The sequence below is a fragment of the Chenopodium quinoa genome, unplaced genomic scaffold (assembly GCF_001683475.1).
Source record: "Chenopodium quinoa cultivar QQ74 unplaced genomic scaffold, ASM168347v1, whole genome shotgun sequence".
Lineage (NCBI taxonomy): Eukaryota > Viridiplantae > Streptophyta > Magnoliopsida > Caryophyllales > Amaranthaceae > Chenopodium > Chenopodium quinoa.
The window spans coordinates 1,471,461-1,495,954 of NW_018744949.1; positions in this window are offsets into that span (position 1 = coordinate 1,471,461).

Sequence of the window (24,494 nt, forward strand, 5' to 3'; positions counted from 1 at the left end):
TAGAAAGAGAATGCCAAGTAACACCTAGACTTATGTTTAGAAAAACTTTTTAATATAATAGTTGTCGCACGCATTGCGCGCGACACCCCAACTACGATTATCTAATTTGTTGGTTAAAAAAGTAGAAATATTGGTTTTAATAATCCCAACTTTGGCCGAATTTCTTTAAACAATCTCATTTTTTATTATTCTATAATAGTCCCAATTATGGGGTGCGTTTTCTTCTAGTAGTCATAATCGGACAACAAATAATCAAGAATTTGTTATACCAGATTACCTGAACACATATCAAACATGTGATTGGTCCAAAATTATTAAGAAAATTAAAAATAAATTGTCATTGGTGTTTCGGGGTTTTCTGATGTCCTGCGGGAGAGTTACTATTCCGAGACTGGATCCTTGTGCCTGTACCTGCAAAGCAACGGAGACTCCTTGTGGTAGGAGTTCCGCCTCCAACGATCAAGTTAGTACTTGTTTGAGGAGTGAATAGTGCGGAAAAGTAAAAGTTGGGAGATCTGGTTCCTCTATGTGAGGAGTGATCTAATTGTTTTTACTCTTTAAGTGAGTGTAATTAATTTCTTAACCCCCTTTAATGAGGATTAATGAGGGTATTTATATGCCTTAGGAAGCGTGCCAGTCCTAGGTTTAGGTCAACCTAGGGCAGATTGGGCTTCTTCCGAAGACTGGGCCTAGGTGGCCGTTTCTGCTCATTTGGCATTAGGAAGGCCACATGGTGTGGTGCAACTGGTCCAAGGTGGACTAATCGTCGCTTGACACGTGGCAGGCTCCAACTGGTCCATGTGGCGGATACATGGCAGGACCTGAATGGTCCACGTGTCAGATGATGATTGGCTGGGGAAAATCCCCTAATCATTTTCCCCTCATAGGTGGCACGTGACTGGTCACATGTCACTTGTGACCGGTGCCGGCATTTAACAGGCGACGGACTGCTACAGGTGGCGTCCTACAATGGGCCGAACGTTTTTCCCGCTCAGTTTTTGAATTCTGAAGTGACCCTTCGCATTCTCATTTTACCCTATATAAGGGCATGTTGACCAAGTCTTTTGTTCACATTTGTGAACTTTTTCAAGAGAACTCTCAGACCCCTGATGCACTTGAGCTTAGACTTTCTGGACGACTTTTTTTACCAACCGCCTGTTTTTATTGGACGCCTGTTTGATCAAGCTTTCTTTCAGAACTTAAGTTTCAGGTAACCGTCTGTTCCTTTATCCTTTTTCTGTTTTGCTTTTGCACTTTTTCTTTCTTTTTTGAAAATGAGACCTCAAAAGCATCCGGCACGACCTAGGTTAGCAATCAGCCGGTCACCGGGGACGGCAGAGTCTAAGACTAGGGGTGCTGACTGCCCTCCGGTACTTCAAACTTTGCGCAAGTCCCGGAATCCAACTGTCTTCATATCTATGTAGGACAGTATGGCAAGAACAAAAAAGACCAAGAGGATTGAAAACACTGATGGCTCCTCTTTCCGGGTTCAGATTAGTGAGCTGTCGGACCAGCCGCCTGATACCGCAGGGACCCAAGGTGGCCCTTCTGCCGAGAGCTCTGAGGAGGGAGCTAAGGTAGCCCCTTCCCACTTCACTGTTGCCCCTGAAGAAGAAGAGGGGTCGGCCCCTAAAGAAGAAGAGTGATCGGCCCCTGAAGAAGAAGAGGGGTCGGCCCCTGAAGAAGAAGAGGGGTCGGCCCCCTCAGGGAGAGGGGAGGAGTCAAACTCTTCTGATAGTGAGTCTGACTCTAGCTCTTCAAGCCGCCTCTCTATAAACTCAGAGGAAAGGCATTCTCGTTTGCATGAGGCGAGATTTTCTCATGCGGGTGAAAAGGGGGACGACTGGTCAGAACCATCCGCCTCTCATAGGGAGTTGAATACTCCTTACTACTGTCATGTCCCAAAGGGCCAGATCAAGGCCATGAAAGAACGAATAGACTCTTTTTTATCGGACCACGTGATGGTTCCTGATTTTCATGTATTTGTGGCGGATGGTGAGGATACAATCGTCTGGCCCGTGGGAACAAGCTACGGTGACGCCTGTTTTATCTGCTACGAGGCGGCCATTAAGGCTCGGCTTCGATTTCCCTTGCATCAATAGGTGGAACAAGGATCTTCCTCTTCTAGCAGGCGGTCTCTGCTACGAGGACTCTTCAAAGTAGAGATTAGGGAAAACTCTACTACTGGGGTACGAGAGCAAGTGCCCTTAAACTACGTCCTAGAGTTTCAATGGCTCTATGACGAGTATTTTCTGGCCGCTTGCGGCCTTAGCATTCGATCCTCCAAAGATAGCCGACCTCTTGAGCATATGCACACATCTTTGGCTTTGTTTTCAAATTTTTTCTAACTCTTTGTGGTGCTCATTTTCAGTTGAAGCTATGGACCACATTTCTGCATCTAAGAAGGCGGCCGCCTTACTGCGGACCTCCATCACGCATCAGAAGCGGACCTCTTCTGATTTTCTTGCCAAGGAGTCGCCCATAGTAAGCTCCAAGCCTTCGAACTTGTCTTGAAAATCTGCTTTTATCAGTATTGACCATACATCTTTTTCGCAAGCGGGCACTTCCAAACCCTCTTCCTCCCAACAGCCGGACTCAAAAGTTTGGAAGATGACTGCTAGGAGTACGCCTGGATCTGCCAGGAAGCAGTCGGCTGACAAACAGCCAATCACCCCACAAAGTATGGGTAAACCATCACAGGTCCTTAGGGACAGTCGGCCGCCAAGAAGTATAAACTGCTCAACTAGACTTACCTTATTTCTTTCTTGCTTTCTTCATGTCTTTGATGTTTCTCTTTTCTGAATGCAGGCGGCCCTCAAGAACCAGACTTGGTCCAAATGGCCAAGTCTATGATTAAGGTCGTCCCTCAAGAGGAGAGGGAAGCGGTCAAGGGAGTCGGCACCCTTGACCTAGACGACATCATGGGTCTCCTTTCCGAGGTAGACTTAGAATATTTTTTAAAATGTTGACTTTGCGTGCAGCCTGCTATTTTCAAATCTAACGCCTTTTTTCCCTTTTTCAGACCATGCTGCGAGTACACGGCCTCTGAAGGCCGATCAGCGCCAAGAACAAAGAGATAAAGGCTGCTAAAGCTATGGCCGCCTCTGACGTTGATAAGGCAATGTTTCAAATTGCCCAAAATGAAATTTTGACAACTGATATTCTTTATTATCAGGCGTAGGCCACTTCCACTATCCGCACTGAGTTGGAGGCGGCCAAAAAGAAGAATAATGAGCTGGAGGCGACTGTCAAAACTCTCCGAGATGAGCTGAAGCCGCTTAGGAAGATGGGGCTCCAACATGAGTCTTTGCAGAAATCCTTGGAAAACGTCAAGGCCCGCCTGCAAAAGCAGGAGAAGAGCCTCACTAAGGAGCTTTCGGCTAAGGCCGAGAAAGAAAAGATGGCTTTAGTCCAAGCCATGATGGGCGACTTGGCTTAGATCATGAAAATGACTTGGACAACCCTCTTCCCAAAAGCTCACTATACCGCCTGGGATAAGAAGTTCACCCCTTTTACTGGATGAGGCGGCTGACTCCAGCGCTTAGGAGGAAGAGGAGGTGGTTGCCCTACAGCCGATTGAGGTGGATGCGTCTAAAGAAGATGCCCCTAATGCCGAGACAAGTAAGAAGGATGATTCCAAGAACCAGGCGTCCCTTGTTGATCAGGCGGCATTCAATACCAAAGCCCCGCCTCAATCTTAAAGCTTTTATGTCTTTAACTTTTCTTCGGCCTGCATGCCGTTTTTCTTTGTATCCTTTACCCGGCCAGGAGGCCGGGGTTTGAATAGTTTGCTGATCTTTATGGCCGGCTGTTTATATGAATGTGGCGACCATCTTTCGGTCGTCTTTGTTCACTGAATATTGTTCATGCTTTGTTTTTGCTAAGTGTAGAGGATCCTTACTATCCGCTTGCCTGTCATACTGCTGTTTTGGCTAAAAAATGTTTCCAAGTTTGTAACGCAAAAATTGCGAACAGGTACTAGATAGTAAGGCAAATTGCGAACCGGTACTAGGTACTGACTTCCTATGCCCCTGGACGATTGGTTTTCTCGGTTCCAAGTTAGGCAATTAGTCGGCCATTTACCTAGTCGGATCCCCAACGTATTTTAGAAAACTCGTTAGTTTTGTTTTTACTTTTTCAAGTTAGAACGGAACATGTCGCTTTTAACCAGCCCGCTTGTTTGGTTAAATAAGAATAGTTCGTGAGTCCCTGTTTTCCAAAAAACAGTTGACCTACGAACTAGATTGTCAAACATGTTTGGTTTGAAAGGAAATCATCTTAGTAGGGGTCGCAGTACGAGAGCTTTTGTTTGCCTTTGGACAGGCGGACTCCTCATACCTTTTTGAATTCCTATTAAGTATGAGAGAGTGACTTATGAGTAATCTTTGAGATTACTCATTTGTCAGCTTCTAAGCTTGAGTAGTAGAGACACCAGGCGGCGGAGGCCGGCTGATCCCCTGATTCGCCAATTTTTGTTGGCTATTTACTCAAGAGGTACCGACTGTACTTATCCCAAGTAATACAGTCGGCCATCCGACGCGGATGTTAATTGCTAACACTTGTTTGGTTTAGTATTAGAGTTATCCTTGTCTCAAAAACGGCTACGAGGTTGCCCTTGAGGGACAGTCGTCGAAGTGCCGTGTAATTAGTTTATAGAGCAATGTTCCACCCAAAGGGAGCTGCTCTCTGCGACGAATTTCATCCGGATGGATGCCACCGAACGCCTGCTATGATGTTGGGACATGTCGTATTAGTTTGAGGATTGGATTAGTTGGCTGGGCTCCTGGTCTGATCATTCGGCCATAGGCCTTAGGTAGTTCATGGAGAACTAAGTATAGGAGAGTAGTCGACTGTATAACTACAGGCGGCGTGCCCCTCGTAATTGAATGCATATTTGAGTAAAATGGAGAGTAACCGGCTGTTTTACTAGTTGGCATGCCCCTCAATTGATTAAAAAATGGAGAGTAGCCGGCTACTCATGGAGCAAGCGGCATGCCTCTCTAAGTACAATACTAATCAAGCAAAATAGAAAACTTTATTAGTAGCTCTTGGCTATTTACATCATTCAAAAATAATACTTCTTTAAATTATCTACATTCCAGGTTCAAGGCAAGGGTTGGCCGTCTGGTGTTTCCAGGCGGTAGGTGCCGTCTCAGACCTTTTCATTGATTCGGTAAGGTCCTTCCCATTTGGGAGTTAATTTGCCCGACTCATTAGCCCTACCGACTGCTTCCATCTTTCTTAGTACAAAGTCCCCCACTTTGAGTGGACGCCTGTGCACTCTTTTGTTATATGACCTTGTCATTCTCAGGCGGTAGATTTCATGGCGCAGGGCTGCATTTCCCCTTCGTTCTGGGTGTGAGTCCAATGCCAGGCGCATGGACTCCCAATGCCAGGCGCATGGACTCCCAATGCCAGGCGCATGGACTCCCAATGCCAGCTCGTAGTGTTCAATTGGAAGAACAACTTCTGCCCCATAAGTTAGGAGGAATGGAGTTTCTCTAGTCACCCCTTTTTCAATCGTCCTAATGGCCCAGAGAACATGTGGTAGTTCGTTTGCCCATAGGCTGCCTGCTCGTTCAATCTTCTTCTTAAGACCGTCTGAGATGATCTTATTGAAATCTTCGACTTGGCCGTTTGCTTGAGGACGGCCGACTGATGCAAAGCAGTATGAGATGCCTTGGTTTCCAAGCCGATTTTTGAGAACATGCGTCTCAAATTGGGGACCATTATAAAAAACCATAGACATGGGCACCCCAAACTGAGTGATGACATTTTTCCAGATGAATGAGATCACATCCTTCGTCTTGATTCCCTTAACAGCCTCTACCTCTACCCATTTGGTGAAGTAGTCGACTGCAACAAGTATGTACTTCCTACCGCCTGTAGCAGGCGTATAGGGACCTAGGATATCCATGTCCCACTTAGCAAACGGTAGTGGGCTATGGATGGCCGTGAGATCAGTAGCCGGGCGGTGGATTAACTTGCAAAACCTTTGGCACTTGTCACATTTTTTCACCGTCTATATGGCGTCTGCTTTTAAGGTAGGCCAAAAATAACCTTGCCGCCTTGCTCGTTGAGCAAGCGACCTGCCGCCTACATGAGAGGCGCAGTACCCAGAGTGTAGATCTTCTAAGACCTCTCAACCTTTTTCTGGGGTAACACATTTCAAGAGGGGTTGAAGGTACCCTTTCTTAAGAGTTCCCCCGTTCGCATCTCAAAACTGGACGCTCGCTTTTTCCGTAGGGCTGCCTGGGAACGATCACTCGGCAAGGTGCCGGATGTTAAATATACTCGGATGTCGTCCTTCCAAGTTGAGCTTCTATCAAGGATTCCAATAGGCTCTTCTTCGATACTTATCTTCTCCATAACTTCCCAGAAGACAGTTCCTGGAGTATCACAAGAGGCCGAGGAGGCCAACTTTGAGAGAGCATCCGCCTGATTGTTCTTAGACCGGGGTACTTGAGATAGACGGAACTCTTCAAGTGACCTAGTCGCCTGTCGTACCGCCTGCAAATATTTAATCATGGCCGGATGGGTTGCTTCATATTCGCCATTATACTGGCTCACTATCAATTGTGAGTCTGAACAGGCGTCTATTTTTCTTGCCCCAGCCGCCTTACACATGCGGATACCTGCGAGTAGGGCTTCATACTCCGCCTCGTTGTTCGAGGCTTGAAAGTTAAAGCGTAGAGCATATTCGTACCTTTCACCTTCTGGTGACTGACATATGACGCCTGCCCCACAACCATTCGAAGTGTAGCTCCCGTCCACATAGACCTTCCAGACTTAATTGGTCTGGAATTTGAAAATCAAAGGGCCGAGTCATCTCTACAATAAAATCAGCAAACGCTTGCCCCTTTACTGCTTTTCTTGGCTCAAATGTGATTTCAAGGCTCTAAATTTCTATTGCCCATTTGATCATTCGGCCTGATGATTCCATGGTTGTTAGTGGCCGCTTGATTGGCTGATCTGTGTATACGACGACGGAATGTGCCAAGAAGTATGGCTTCAATTTTCTAACTGCCATGAAGAGAGCAAGACCAAAATTTTCCACTAGGGGGTACCTCAACTCGGCATGTTTAAACACATGACTAACAAAGTAAATCGGGAGCTAATAGCCATCTCTTTCAGCAAGGAGGACGACACTTAGAGCATGGTCAGACACTGCGAGATACATGCATAGCACTTCTTTGGGCAAGGGACTGACCAGCCTTGGTAAGGAGTGCAGATGGACTTTCAATTTTTGGAAGGCCGCCTCAGCATCCGGCCCCCATTAAAACCTAGCTTTCTTCTTTATTGCTTGAAAAAAGTAAAGGCACTTGTCGCCTGACCGGCTGAGAAATATTCCAAGGGCCGCCAGACAACCTGTTAACTTCTGAACCTATCGGACTGTGCGAGGCGACTGCATGTCTATGACCGCCTGCACTTTCTCGGGGTTTGCCTCTATACCTCTCTAATTGATGAGAAATCCGAGAAACTTCCCAGACTCAACTCCAAAAACGCATTTCTTGGGATTGAGCATTATATGGTGCCGCCTGAGTGTGGCGAATGTTTCTCGGAGGTCGGCCAAATGGTCTGTCTGAAGCTTGGACTTCACAATCATATCATCTATAAATGCCTCGACATTCCTTCCAATTTGGTCAAAGAAGACCGTGTTTATCATTCTTTGGAAGGTGGCCGGGGCGTTCTTCAAACCAAACGGCATGACTGTGTAGCAATACAACCATTGATCAGTGACAAAGGCCGTCTTCTCCTGATCTTTCTACCACAAAGGGAATTGTTGGAAGCCAGAGTAGGCGTCCATGAAGCTCATTAAAGCGTGGCCGGCTGTTGAGTCGACCAGGCTGTCAATCTTAGGAAATGGATATCTATCCTTGGGGCACACCTTATTCAAATCAGTGTAGTCCACACACATTCGCCAGGTACCATTCGGCTTCTTTACTAGCACAACGTTTGCAACCCAGTCTGGGAGCACAACGTTTGCAACCCAGTCTGGGAAATAACATTGCCGAATGAACCCTGCATCAAGCAACTTTTTAACCTCGCCAGCAGCCGCCTGACTTCTTTATTCACCATGGTTCCGTTTCTTTTGCCGGACTGGCTTCTTTTTCGGATTCACAGCTAGTTTATGCACTACCAAGTCTGGACTGATACCTGGCATCTCATGTACCTCAAATGCAAAGATATCCTTGAATTCCTTCAAGAGTTGGCGAAGGTCATTACCTAGCACTGTAAGAGCAGTCGTCCCAACTTTGACCGTTCGGTCAGGACGTGAGTCGTCCAGGACGACATCCGTATGCTCACCAGCCGGATGAGGGCGGAATTCGTCTGACCGCTCCTCTGCCAGTGATTGCTATCGCTTTTCTTTTCTCTCGGCCCCCAGTTGGGCGGCCTTTCTTTTCTTGGTGCCTGCTGCTTGGGCAGGCGCATCCTCCTTGATTTGTTCAAGGTCCATTTTCTCTCCACTTGGGCCAGCAGTCGCCATAGTGGGTTTAATATCAGAGAGGTAGCACTCTCGTGCCATCTTCTGATCTTCCCTTACGGAACCAACTATTCCATCATCCCTCTCAAATTTGAGCAGCATAAGAGAGGGAATAATGACAGCTTTCGAGTTGTTCAGGGTGGGTCGTCCCAAGATCATATTCTAGGCCAACAATTCTTCAACCACTAAGAACCAAACCACCATGTGACGACCCTCCCCTTTCTCACCCAGACGGATGGATAGATCCACTCGTCCCACTGGGTGTGCAACACTTCCTCCAAACCCTACTAAAGGGTGAGATACCGGGTGTATGCAGTCAGTTTTGTACTTGAGCTTTGCCAAGCACTTGTTGCTGATGAGGTCAGAGGAACTGCCGGTATCTATGAGGATCCGGCCAACTCTTTGGTTGGCCACCTTACATTTAATGACAATGGGGTCATCATGCGGCCCCCTAACACCTCCCAGATCCTCTTCTATGATGACAATTTCTGGGAATGAACTCTTGGCGGTCCGTTCTTGGTGAACGGAGTTAACATCTAACCGCCTGATGTTGTCTTTGTTGCCCCTGATAGTGGGGCCGCCTCCTGAGAAGCCGCCTGCTATAGTGTAGACGATGGCGTCGTCAGTATCTGAACTATCGGCCGGTCGATGATTCTTCTTGGCCGACTACTTTTGTTTGGGGGGAGCCTTCCCCTTGGACTTCTTGACATAGGAGTCAAGATCACCTTTTTCAGCCAGGCGATCCAGGTAGCGCATGAGGCTAATACACTCATTGGTATCATGACCAATGTCTTCATGGAAATTACAAAATTTCTTTTGGTTCCGATTACTCGCAGAACCTTTCATGGGGGCCGGTTCTCAATGGTCATCCGACCTTGAATTTCTTTGAGGATAGCTTGGCTATCCTTATTGAGCTTATACTTCAGGGAGTATGGTTTAAACTCTTTTTTCTTTTTCTGGGACGGCTGATCAGAGGAGTCGGCCGCCCAGACTTCTTTTCTCTTCTTCTCATCTTTATTTGCCGACTGCTTTGGTCGGCTCTCTTTTTTGTCGAACTTTCTTCCTTCCGACTGCTTCCCAGTATTACACCGGTCAGTCGCCTGTATGTAGGCTTCTGCCTCAATTAATGCTTCTTGGAGAGTAGCGACTCTCTTTCGGACCAGGTCAAACTTGAAGGTCGACCCATCCTTTAGACCTCTAAAGAAGTCAGTGTAGGCTACCTCATCCGACAACCCTTGTATCTGGATTCTCATCAGGTTAAATCGCCTGATGTAGGAACGAAGTCCCTCCTTTTCTCCCTGCTGTATAGTCCCTAGGTCAAGGGCCGTCTTTTTAGCAGGAATATTCATGGCAAAGTTGGAGGTGAAAAAGTAGGCGAGGGTCTTGAAACTATTCACATAACCAGTTGGCAGGTTGCCGAACCACTATTGTGCAATGCCCTTCAAAGTAGCTGGTGAATGGAATGGTGTCCTTCCAACAAGTGTATTATTCTAAAAGAGGGTTCAGAATTATTACATAGCTAATTCTTCAGTAAGGTCAAGTGATCGGGAATGCCTAGCTAGAGGCCGCTTCTAATCAGTAATATTAAGGTATAATTAATATTACAGCTTAATTTTAACTGAACCCTTCGGGTCGAACCTAATCGAACAACCGCTCCGAGACGATAAATTAATCCGAAGGATTTAATGAGTCGACGGAGTTTTACGAATACAGACGTCGGATATCGAGCCTAGGGCGTCGAGACTGAATGTCGCAAAATCACAAGCGACAAGTACGAGCATAGCCGTAGCTAGGCTAGGCTAGCTCATCGCAAGCTTAGGCGCACCATGATGTGCTAGGCGAGGCATGAGTGCCTAGGCGCCATCGTAGCCCTAGCATCATGCCTAGGCGCCATCGCAGCCCTGTCATCATGCCTAGGTGCCATCGCAGCCCTAGCACTACGCACAACACCATCGTATTGCTAGGCACGTACGTGTGTGCGTGTGCGTGTGCACCATCGCCCAACACCAAGCCTAGCATGCGTGGCTCGCTAGCAGCACGCTAACTAGGCATTGCGTGCGTGAGGGGCTAGCTGGCATGGCTGTGCGTAGTATGCGAGTATGTGCGAGGCAATGCGTGGGAGTGATAGGGCCAGCGCCAGCATAACGTGCTAGCAGTGCCTAGCACTAGCACGCACCAGCGCCTAGCACTAGCACACACCAGCGTCAAGCATCACCCAGCACCAGCATGCAGTGCCTGGCTGGGGATGTAAGGCTGCTGGCTGGTGCTAGCTGGCAGCCAGCACAGCCCTCCTTGAAGCCGGTTTGTGTGTGGTTGTGGGGACCAAGCAAAGCCTTGGGAAGCAAGGCTATGGTCCCCCTTCACCTAACCTTGGGCATCACTCATTAGCATGTAATTGTGCCACTTGTCGCGTTGTGATTGATTTAATTATTTATTTAATTTGGAATTAAATAAATTGTTGAATTTACTAACTCTCCCACATTGGTGGGAGGTTGGAAATCAAGGGTCCATTTCCTTATAAATACTAAAGGCATGGGTATTGGGAATGAACAACCTTGAGTGGAATTAAAAGGAAACTCTTGATTTGAGTAAACCTTGATTCGTAAAACTCATAGTTTTATTTGTCCGGGTCTCGACTAACCTTCGAGACTTAGGACGCTCGGGTCGGGTTCGAGGGTACGATCCCTTCGGAGGCCTCGTATTTTCGGGGTTCAAGTAAGAGCTCATAGTTAAGCGAAGCATGCGTCAAAGGTATAATATTTTATCCTTAATTATGTTTTAATTATGTTTTGCTTGTTAATTGCATTTATTATGGGGGCGGGTCTTGGCTGGTTTCTTTCCGCGTAGTGTGGGTCACTTCGAGAGTTGTCCAGAAGCCAAATTCGAACCAGAAACCCAAGTTTTTGGGGTTTTTTTTTTTCGTTTTTTTAACGAAAATTTTAAATCTTTTTAAGCCTTGATTAATACAAGCATTACAAGGTTAGATGCTATTTTAATTATCCTTGAGCATAATTATGGAGTTCTAATTAGTGCTTGAGTTAATATGCTATTTTTCACAATTATGCAAATAAATGGCATTAATATGTGAATGTTTGATGTTAATGTGTAATTTTAAGTTCCCAAGTATGTTAAAGTTCTAATCTTTAAAATTTTAAATGATTGGAACTCTAACCCTAAATTCCATACTGTACAAAGTTTGGATTTTTCATTTTTAGTTGATTAAAATCCATGAAGTTCAAATACTTGTGAGTGAAATTTTGATTAATCTTTATATTGGAATATGTAATCTTGGTATTTTACACAAGTATGAAAGCTGGAAAATTTTATCATTAGATGATTAATTTATTTTTCCAACTCCCATTTGTCAAATCCATTATTAATTTGCATATTGGCTAAATTAATTATGGACATAGCTATTTCAATTTTAAGCATAAGGGAAATCCTAAATTATTTCAAAATGAATTTTTGGATGATTTAGGCCTTTGCACCGTTAAAATTGTATTTAATTAAGTTGGACTTATTTTATTTTCATTTTTGCCCTTAAATTAATTCTAAAATAAATTTAGATTTATTTTATGTCATACGTAAATCGGGATTAAAATCCCGAGAAATGGCACGCAAATCAAGGCAAAAATACCCAAGCGCCACCAAGGCTAGCCGGGCTGCCTAAACGCCCACATGTGGCTGCCTATGGTGCGTACATGAGTGTGCCTTGAGGGGCTGTTGTGTGGCAGTGGGAGTTGCGTGCTGCCGTAGTGCTAGGTGCATGGCAGGGCTGCTGGAGTTGCTTGTGCGTGCTGCTGGGCAGCAAGCCCCAGCCAGCCTGCCAGGCACCAGCTAGCAAACTAGCATGCGCAGCATGCGTAGCGAGCTGCTAGTGCTGGCTGGCGTAGCATGCTACGCTGGGCGTGGATGCTGGCACACAACACAGCAAGCGCAGCACATTGGCTGCCTAGCAGCCATGGTGCGCACCCACCAAGCACTTGTGTGGGGTATTTTGCTTGATTTTGAGCTATGTAATTTTGCGAAAATTTTTGCTGTTTTAAATTATTTATGTAATTATTTTAACGAGGTTAGACCTCGATTTTTCCGGCTTTTGCAAAATTTTTGATTTTGACAAATTATGGGTTATGCCGACTTAATTAATCGGATTAATAAAGTATGTATGCGGAATTTAGTAGGATCTTAGTTGATTACTTGAGCAATTTGCTTTTAGAAATAATGGATTAAACAACTTTGACTAGTTTTAATTTGGCGCGTTAATCGGATTAACCACCTAAGTTAGTTACTAGTTTTGCGTGTTTAATTGAGTATTTTGTAAAATGCATGGGCCATTCACAAATAGTGAATGGGTGAATGAAAGATTGTTTTCAAAACAGATATTAAAAATGGCAACTAGCAGGGCCCGATATGATAGAAAGTATGGACTGCGTTCCGTTACGTATTTTGGTAAATCTAAATACGGTTTGCGAACTGTTAAGTATTTTTGTACTTTAGATTAATCTTAGTCGTACTAGCTAGTTATTTTGGCCAAGATGTCTCAAGACGGCGTTTCAATGAAGACGAGTCAAGATGAAGACCCATGGAAATTAAAGATTTCAAGGGGTCATGCTAGTTGCCAAATGCATCACTTTATGCTTTATATATATTATTGTTATATATGAATGTTAGATGCATGTCTAGGATTTTATATGTTGCGACGATTAGTTCAGTTCACTTAAATCAAACCAACATAGAAACCCTAGGTCCCTTAATTAATATTACAACTTAATCTTGACTGAACCCTTCGGGTCGAACCCAATCGAACTACCAATCCGAGACGACTAGTCAATCCAAAGGATTTGATGAGTCATAAGAGTTTTACAAACAAAGACGTCGGATATCGAGCTTAGAGCGTCGAGACAGAGCGTCGCAAGTTGAGTTGAATTTAGAATTCGACGAGACACAAAATAATTCAAGTAACAAGTTCAAGTAAGGTCGTAGCCTCGCATCTAGCCATGCAAGGGCTAGGCTATCTCGAGCTAGCATGTGCATCGCAATGCTAGTCGCAAGCCTAGCATGCTAGGCGTGTTAGGCCCATGCATGCTAGCTAGCCACCGCAAGCATCGCAGCCTTGCGTGTGTGCTAGCATGCCATGCGCCCAGCATCGCAAGGCTAGGCCTTGCTAGCATGCTATGCGCCAGCAGCCTCGCTAGCAGCATCGCTTAGCACCATGTGCCAACCAGCAGCGTGCTGGGCTGTGCGTGTGTGTGCGTGTTCCTAGCACAGCATTGTAAAGCACCATGCGCCAGCCAGCAGCGTGTTGGGCTGTGTGTGTGTGTGAGTACCTAGCATAGCAGCACCGAGCACCACGCACCAAGCAACAGCGATGTATTGCGTGCTGGTTGGTCTTGTGCTTGCTGGCTGCACATGCATGAAAGGAATGGTGTCCTTCCAACAAGTGTATTCTTCTGATAGAGGGTTCAGAATTATTACAGAGTTAATTCTTCAGTAAGATCAAGTGATCGGAATGCCTAGGTAGAGGCCGCTTCCGATCAGTAATATCGAGGTACAATTGATATTACAGCTTAATCTTAACTGAACCCTTCGGGTCGAACCCAATCGAATCACCAATCCGAGACGACGAATTAATCCGAAAGGATTTAATGAGTCGACAGAGTTTTACGAATCAGACGTCGGATATTGAGCCTACGACGCCGAGACCGAGCGTCGCAAAATCACAAGCGACAAATACGAGCGTAGCCGTAGCACCACAGTGGTCTAACCATGTGGATGCTAGGCTAGTTCGAGCTAGCATGCACCTAGCATGGCTAGGCGCACCATCGCAGCCCTAGCATCATGCCTAGGTGCTATCGCAGCCCTAGCATGATGCCTAGGTGCACCATCGCAGCCCATCGCACCATCGCAGCACAAGCACAGCACCATCGCATGGTTGGGCCAGTGCGTGAGTGCGTGTGCTTGTGCCTTAGCCTGTCGCAACATCTCTAGGCGCACCATGCGTGCCCTAGGATGGTTGTGCATCATCGCAGCCCAGGCAACATCTCTAGGTGCACCATGCGTGCCCTAGGATGGCTGGGTGCCGTCGTAGCCCTAGCACAATGCTGGGCGCGCATGGCAGAGCCACAACACCAAGCACAGCCAATGCTAGGAACTGGCGCATGTGCTAGTGCGTGGATGCGTCGTAGCATCGCCCAACACTCATGTTAGGCCCTTGCGTGCATGGTCGCACTGGCAGGGCTATCAATACTTGGTGCGTGGTGTGAGGATGCTAGGCGTGTGCGCTGCCTAGCCAATGCGTGGGCTGATGTGCATGTGCTAGCTGGTAGTGCTAGCTTGCTGCCAGCCCAGCAGCTATGTGGCGGCAGTGAGGAAGAGTGTGGGGACCCAAATCTAACCCCTTGGGGAGCAAGGCATATGGTCCCCACCTAACCTTGGGCACTACTTCTTTGCACATGATCATGCCACTTGTCGCAATGTGATTAAGTTGATTATTTATTTAATTTGGAATTAAATAAATTGTTGATTTTTACCAACTCTCCAACATTGATGGGAGATTGGAAATCAAGGGTGCATTTCCCTATAAATACCAAAGGCATGGTATTGGGAAATAAACAACCTTGAGTGGAAATGAAAAGGCAACTCTTGTAATTAGAGTAAACCTTTGATTCGTAAAACTCATAGTTTTGTTTTGTCCGGGTCTTGACTAACCTTCAAGACTTGGGACGCTCGGGTCGGGTCGAGGGTACGATTCGTCGGAGATCTCGTAGTTTCGGGATTTTGAAGTAAGAGCTCTTCGGGAGCGAAGCACGCAACAAAGGTATAATTCTTGTTCTTAGTCTTATTTGATTAAGTTTATTATGCTTGTTAATTGCTTTAATTAAGGCGCGGGTCTTGGGGGGTTTCCTTCTGCGTAGTGTAGGGTCACTACGAAACCCTACAGTGGTATTGGAGCCATGCTCCTTTTAATTTTTGTAATTATTTTTTATTAATTAAGGTGTTTTAAAAGAGTTTATTTTTCTAGTTCATGTTCTTCTAATTAGATTAGATGCTCGTTTTAATTAATTTTAAAACTCGGTTTTATTCTCGATTTGGCTGTCAAACCCAGATTTTGGCTCAAAAATAGTGATTTTTTGGTGGAATCGACATTCTGGGACAGATTCAATCCCTTTTGAGTGTTGTCCAGAAGCCAAATTCGAACCAGAAACCCATTTTTTCTGGGGTTTTTCGTTTTTGAACGAAAATTTTAATTCTTTTAAGCCTTGATTAATGCAAGCATTACAAGGTAAGATTAAATGCACATTTGCATCACTAATCTACTGGTTTTAAAATATCCTTAAGATTAATAATGAAGTTTTTATTAGTGCTTAAGTTGATATACCATTTTTCACATAAACTTGTTTTTCACAAATTTTGCAAATAAATTGTAATAAAATGTGAAAGCTTGTTGTGATCTTAAAAATTTAAGTTCCTATAATGTTAAAGTTCTAATCTTTAAAGGTTTAAATGATTGGAACCCTAACCCTAAATTCCTTATTGAACAAAGTTTGGATTTTTCATGTTTGGTTGATTAAAATCCATCAAGTTCAAATATTTGTGAGTAAAATTTGATTAATCTTCATATTGGAAGATGTAATCTTGGTATTTTACACTAGTATGAAGGTTGGAAAATTTTTCATTAGATGATTAGTTTATTTTTCCAACTCCCATTTGTCAAATCCATTATTAATATGCATATTGGCAAGATTAATTATGGACATAGCTCATTTTATTTCAAGCATAAAGAAAGACCTAATTTTGTTAAAAATAAATTTTTTTGGATAATTTAGGCTTGTGCACCAATAAAAAAAATAAGTTTACTTAAGTCTTATTTTATTTTATTTTTTCTCAAATTAATTCTAAAATGTAATTTAGAATTAAATTTTGTCACACACAAATCGGAATTCAATTCCGAGAAATGGCACACAAATCAAGGCAAAAACACCCAAGCGCCACCAAGGCTAGCCGGGCTGCCTAGCAGCCCACATGTGGTTGCCTATGGTGCGCACAGGGGGTGCCATGATGATGTTGTGTGCTGCGTTGTGGAGGGGAGGCTTGGGGCTGAGTGCGTGGAGCAGTGGCAAGGGGATGGCTTGCGAGAGGATGCTGCTGGGCAGCATGGCAGCAAGCACCAACCCAGCGCACCACTTGCTGGCAGGCGCCAGCTTGCTAGCCAGCATGCGTAGCATGCCTGGCAGGCTACTGGTGCTAGTGGCGTGGCTTGTTGTGCTGGGCGCAGCATGCTAGCCCCACGCACCATAGCACAAGGCATAGGCTGCCTAGCAGCCATGGTGCTCACCCACCAAGCACTTGCGTGGGATTTTTGCTTGATTTTGAGCTATACGATTTTGCGAAAATTTTACCGTTTTAATAATTTTAAGTAATTATTTTAACGAGGTTAAAAACCTCGATTTTTGGTTTTACAAAAATTTGACAAATTATGGGTTATGCCGACTTAATTAATCGGATTAATTAAGTATGGATGCGGAATTTAGTGGGAGCTTAATTAATTGCGTGAGCCTTTTGCGTTTAGAAATAATGGATTAAACAACTTTGTCTAGTTTTAATTAGGCGCGTTAATTGGATTAACCACCTAAGTTAGTTACTAGTTTTGTGTGTTTAGTTATGTATTTTGTAAAGTTGCATGGGCCATTCACAAATAGTGAATGGGTGAATGGAAGATTGTTTTCAAAACAGGTTATTGAAAATGGCAACTAGTGGGGCCCGAAAATGACAGAAAATACGGACTGCGTTCCGTTATGTATTTTTGTAAATCTAAATATGGTCTGCAAACCGTTAAGTATTTTTGTACTATTAGATTAATCTTAGTCGTTCTAGCTAGTTTATTTTATTTTGGCCAAGATGTCTCAAGACGGCGTTTCGATAAAGTCGAGCCAAGATGAAGACCCATGGAATTTGAAGATTTCAAGGGGTCATGCTAGTTGCCAAATGCATCTATTTTATGCTTTATATATATTGTTGTTATATATGATTGCTAGATGCATGTCTAGGATTTCTATATGTTGCGACGATTAGTTAAGTTCACTTAAATCAACCAACATAGAAACCCTAGGTCCCTTAATAATATTGAGCGAAAATTTGCCGTTCCAAGAACAACACTTACCGAACTAATGCGCGTACGTGATGGACTACGCCAAAGCAAGACATCACTACTTCCCTAGGAACGTAAGGTATAGTAGGTATACAAGTTATCTTGGTTAAGCTCAACGATATCAGTAAGGAGTCCTTAGATGTCGTGGCAAAAGAGATAAAATGTCAAGGATGCATTGGATGCGACATTTTATCAAACCGAGAATAGCTTGGAGCTATTAGCAATTGGATTGCTTACCTTAAGATATTTAATGGTTAAGACAAACCAAAGCATGCTTAACCATTTCTTCATCTTTGGGATTTCGGAATCATTTTATTCTCGCCTAAAAGGGACAATTTTATAAATGCGTGGATAAAATGCTCAATAAGGTTGAATATATGCATAAACGTTTTAAATTTCAACTTATTGATTTATGAATGGTTTTTCATTTCAAATTTTTTCAATTGTAGAACAATATCTGCAAGTAACCCAAACAACAACCATATGTGCCCGGAACTCCCCGAGAAGTTGGCCTTTTCTTTAAACTTGGTCAAGTTCAAGGAATGGGAGGAGGAACTAAGGAAAACTCTCCGGAATTGTTCCTTGGAGTAAACTCTAGACACTCCCATTCCAAGCTTCTACTCTAAAGGAATCATGACCGACGAGGCTCATGAAGAATGGTCCTCCAGCTGCAAGAAAGTCTCACGACTTATGGCAAATTCCATCCCGGAAGATTGGAAGGAAAGTCTTACCTCCTATCTCCCGGACATGTTCCTCAAAGCTCTTGAGGACGTTGTCAATGTAAGAGTCACCAAGAGTGACAATGGCAACTTTGATGGACTCGTGTTTGACTTGACTATGTCACTCTCAAACATGAGGATAAAGCCACAAAATGTGGGATGTCTTGCTAAGGAAAGGCGCCGGCTTTGGACAAAGGTCTACAATGCCAAATTGAGACCCGACATGCCCCTCCGACCTCATGTGCTTGGAATGACTAGACTCTTCAAACACATGCAGCTTCTCGGAATCCCATTGGAAGATGAGATGGCGGGGCATATCTTGCTTGCTTCACTCCACTCAGGCTATGATGCACTTAGAGTGCATATAGCTGCGGGAAAGGAGACATGCTCCCTCAAGGAGGTGGTGCAACTTCTCAGCCAAGCCACTGCCTGTGGAACGACCAAAAGGCCCTTGAGAGCTAAGAAGAAGGAGTTCAAGAAGGTCAAGGCAAAAATGAGATGCTTCCATTGTGGCATGCAAGGCCACTACAAGAGAGAATGCATGCTCTTCAAGGAAGAGGGGAACATTCCATCTACCTCAGGTATCTTCCTAAACACTTGTGAATTAAGCTTATCATAGGTATTAGATACCAAGTATAACTCACTTTATGTTGCCTTTTCAGGGACCAAGTGAGAAGCTTATCAAGTGTTGGTGCATGGACAAGTGGACGACGAAGATGGTTTTTTGGTCATGCTTGCATGCACTATTTTGTCTTTGAGATGTAATTAAAACTAATCCTAGTTTTATCATGCCTTTTGAACAATATTTTGACCCGTGGTGTTGGACACCTAGTTATTTTGCTTGTAAAATTTTGACAATAGTTGTTTCAAAATTGTCTTGCAAATATATGTTCAAATTAAATTGCATGCTTTACACAAAGACAATAGGATTGATACCAAATGAACTAAGATCATCGAGTCGAATCAAACCTACTTGTGGCATTGTCGTCTTGGCCATATTAACATCAAACACATCAAGAAACTTCCTCAAGGTGGTGTTCTTGACTCATTCGACTTAGAGTCGTTTGAAAATTGCGAAGGATGCTTATTAGGCAAGATGATAAAACAGCCATTCTCCAAGTTGGGAGAAAGGGAAAGTGACTTATTAGGGCTAATACACACGGATGTATGTGGACCAATGAGTACACCCGCAAGACAAGGTTACTGATATTTCATCACTTTCACCGACGATTTTAGTAGATATAGCTATATCTACTTAATGTCGAATAAATCTGAATCCTTTGAAAAATTCAAAGAATTTCAGAAAGAAGTTGAAAATCAACTTGGCAAGAAAATTAAAGCACTTCGATCGGATCGAGGTGGCGAATATTTGAGCCATGAATTTGACGATCACTTGAAAGAAAATGGTATTCTTTTAGAGTTGGCACCTCCCGGAACTCCTCAATGGAACGGAGGGTCCGAACGGAGGAATCGAACCTTGTTAGACATGGTTCGATCAATAATGGGTCTTAGTGAACTCCATATCTCTTTCTGGGGACATGCGCTACAAACTGCAGCAATAACACTAAACAGAGCTCCGTCAAAAGCTGTTGAAAAGACTCCATATGAATTATGGACTAAGAAACCTCCTAGGTTGTCTTTTCTCAAGATTTGGGGATGCGAAGCATATGTCAAGCGATTAATTTCAGACAAACTTCACCCCAAATTGGATAAGTGTTTCTTTGTGGGATACCCAAAAGAAACCAAAGGGTATTACTTCTACAATAAATCCGAGAACAAAGTCTTTGTTGCTCGTGATGATGTCTTTTTGGAGAAGGATCACCTTTCCAAAATGACAAGTGGGAGGAAAATCGAACTCGACGAAGTTCGAGAGGACGAGCAACAATGTCAACCTGATAAAACTGACAATCTAGATGCTTTGGAAGCATCTAAGAAGATTGGTCAGAATCAAACTGACAATGATAATGCTCAACCGATTACCCTTCGTAGGTCGCAACGGCAAAGATCTCAACCAGACAGATACCTCGGTATCGTCTTAACCGATGATCAGGACATCCTAGTCATGGATGGTGTTGAGCCAGCGACATACAAGCAAGCTATGACGAGCCCCTACTCTGCAAAATGGCAAGAGGCCATGAGATCCGAGATGGACTCCATGTCTGAAAATCAAATATGGGACTTGGTGAATTTGCCCGAGGGTTATAAACCCATTGGTTGCAAATGGATCTTCAAAGTGAAGACAGACAAGGATGGAAATGTATCGATATACAAAGCTAAACTGGTGGCAAAAGGTTATAGAAAAATCCACGGGATTGACTATGATGAAACTTTTTCACCAGTTGTAATGCTAAAATCCGTCTAGATCTTCCTAGCGATTGCTGCATATTACGATTACGAAATATGGCAGATTGATGTCAAAACCGCCTTCCTAAATGGAATTTTGGAGGAATCTTTGTATGTGACACATCCAGAAGGTTTTGTCGATCCAAGCAACGCTGGAAAGGTTTGCAAGCTGAAGAAGTCCATTTATGGACTGAAGCAAGCCAACAGAAGTTGGAATCTGCGATTTGATGGAGCCATTAGCAAGTTTAGTTTTATCAAGAATCCAGATGAATCTTGTGTATACAAGAAGGTCAGTGGGACTGATATTGTATTCCTAGTCCTGTATGTTGATGACATACTTATTGGAAACAGCACAAAATTACTGGAGTCCGTAAAGGGCTGGTTGGGTAATGACTCGATTCGACATGGAGAATGCCAAGGGAGGGCATTTACCCATGTCCCATGGCATAACTCTCAGCAAGAAACAATGTCCACAGACACCTGTTGAGCGAGAAAGAATGAATCAGATCCCATATGCTTCGCTGATCGGATCGATCATGTATGCCATGATATGTACAAGGCCAAATGTATCGTATGCCCTGAGTGCAACGAGTCGATACCAATCGAACCCAGGAGAGACGCATTGGGTTGCGGCCAAGAATATCCTAAAGTACCTGAAAAGGAACAAGGATAAATTCCTGGTGTATGAAGGTTACACCGACGCTAGCTTCCAGACTGACAGAGTCGACTTCAAGTCACAGTCAGGATACATATTTTTCCTAAATGGAGGAGCGTTTAGCTAGAAGAGTGCTAAGTAGAGCACCACTGTAGACTCTACAACTGAAGCCGAGTACTTGGCCGCTTCATAAGCTGCTAAGGAAGCTGTTTGGATTCGCATGTTCATCAGCGAACTTGGTGTTGTACCCTCAATCAAGGGGCCGATAGACCTCTATTGTGATAACAATGGAGCTATCGCTCAGGCCAGGGAGCCGAGAGAACACCAGAAGGTCAAACACGTGCAAAGGCGATTTCACATGATAAGGGAATGGAAATCCAAAGGTGAAATCAGAATTTGTAAGATTGGCACAGATGATAATGTGGCCGATCCTTTGACTAAACCGCTGCCTTAGGTGAAACACAACAAGCACATTGAGGCGATGGGAATCAAGCATGTTGGAGACTAGCTTTGAAATTCCCTGTACATGTGTTTTAATTAAATATGTTGTTTAATGTAAGACACTGTAATGAAAACATTCATTTATGGAGTAATTAATTTTGTGCAAAATTATCATTCACTCCATTACTATTTAATTGTGGTTTAGAATTAAATAATGAGTCCATTCGATTTACGGAAATATTCAAAACAGGGTATCAAGACCATGTCTTGGATAAAGAAACACTGGTTAAGTGAACATTGAATATTTAAATCGAAAATTGTCCCTAATCGAGGTCATCTAACAAATGGACGATTGATGACCGCCATAGATTAGTGTGTAGTATGATTTACAGCACCGTTTCTTGTGCTGCGAGGACGTGATAGTCATAAATCATTTGCACAGGTACAGTTTGGAACTGTACAAGATAAGACCTATCAGAGTACTTTAAGAAATTTCAAAATTGTCATAAGAACATTTCTCATTATGACTATCGGCACCTGTTTCCTCTGACCATGAGTATTGTGAAGTTTTCTTGTTTGAGTACTAGACTCTTTGATGTTTCCAAACGTCTGCCGTAACTGGGGATCATAACGGGAACACTCAGGAGACTATGTCCTCTTAGTAAGAGGAACTTACAATGCGAGACTGGGATTGTCCCCCTATTAACAATAGGGAAAATGTTTTGTTGTTTACAAGGCCGCTCGAAGAGCGAGACTGTGAAAATGCATAGCCGTGCTCAGATGGATTTTGGAAATCATTTGTTTATTGACAGTCGAACTCGGAGATCAAGAAACACTTCTGAACGTAATAGGGATGACGATGAATCTTACCTTATGGTTCACGAAGAGACATTAAGCGACATAGGAAATGGGCTATACACTGTATGCACACTTGTCTAGAAGGACAAGTGGGAGATTGAAAGGAATGGTGTCCTTCCAACAAGTGTATTCTTCTGATAGAGGGTTCAGAATTATTACAGAGTTAATTCTTCAGTAAGATCAATTGATCGGATGATCGATATGCCTAGGTGGAGGCCGCTTCCGATCAGTAATATCGAGGTACAATTGATATTACAGCTTAATCTTAACTAAACCCTTCGGGTCGAACCCAATCGAATCACCCATCCGAGACGACGAATTAGTCCGAAAGGATTTAATGAGTCGACACAGTTTTACAAATACAGACGTCGGATATCGAGCCTACAGCGTCGAGACCGAGCGTCGCAAAATCAGAAGCGACAAGTACAAGCTTAGCCATAGCACCACAATGGTCTAACCATGTGGATGCTAGGCTAGTTCGAGCTAGCATGCACCTAGCATGGCTAGGCGCACCATCGCAGCCCTAGCATTATGCCTAGGCGCTATCGCAGCCTTAACATGATGCCAAGGCGCACCATCGCAGCCCATCGCAGCACAAGCACAGCACCATCGTATGGCTGGGCCAGTGCGTGAGTGCGTGTGCTTGTGCCTTAGCCTGTCGCAGCATCTCTAGGCGCACCATGCGTGCCCTAGGGTGTTTGTGCATCATCGCAGCCCAGGAAGCATCTCTAGGCGCACCATGTGTGCCCTAGGATGGCTGGGTGCCGTCGCAGCCCTAGCATAATGTTGGGCGCGCATGGCAGAGCCACAACACCAAGCACAGCCAATGCTAGGCACTGGCGCATGTGCTAGTGCGTGGATGCCTCGTAGCATCGCCCAGCCCGCATGCTAGGCCCTTGCGTGCATGGTCGCACTGGCTGGGCTATCAATGCTTGGTGCGTGGTGCGAGGATGCTAGGCGTGTGCTCTGCCTAGCCAATGCGTGGTGCGAGGCTGATGCGTGCTGTGCGTGACTAGTGCGCATGGTGCGTGGCCAGTGCATACGGTGCGAGGCTGGTGCGTAGATGCTAGGCGTGTGCGCTGCCTAGCCAATGCGTGGGCTGCTGGGGCCAGCGCCAGCACTATGTGCTAGCAGGGCTAGGCGCTAGCACACAGCATCGGCGCCAGCATCGCCCAGCGTTAGCATCGCCCAGCGCCAGCACGCATTAACTAGATGGCATGCTGGGGCTGCTGGGCATGTGCTAGCTGGCTGCCAGCCCAGCAGCTATGTGGCGGTAGTGAGGAAGAGTGTGGGGACCAAAATCAAACCCCTTGGGGAGCAAGGCATATGGTCCCCACCTAACCTTGGGCACTACTTCTTTGCACATGATCATGCCACTTGTCGCAATGTGATTAAGTTGATTATTTATTTAATTTGGAATTAAATAAATTGTTGATTTTTACCAACTCTCCCACATTGATGGGAGATTGGAAATCAAGGGTGCATTTCCCTATAAATACCAAAGGCATGGTATTGGGAAATAAACAACCTTAAGTGGAATTAAAAAGGCAACTCTTGTAATTAGAGTAAACCTTTGATTCGTAAAACTCATAGTTTTGTTTTGTCCGGGTCTTGACTAACCTTCAAGACTTTGGACGCTCCGGTCGGGTCGAGGGTACGATCTGTCAGAGATCTCGTAGTTTTGGGAATTTAAAGTAAGAGCTCTTCGGGAGCGAAGCACGCAACAAAGGTATAATTCTTGTTCTTAGTCTTATTTAATTAAGTTTATTATGCTTGTTAATTGCTTTAATTAAGGGGCGGGTCTTGGGGGGTTTCCTTTTGCGTAGTGTCGGGTCACTACGAAAC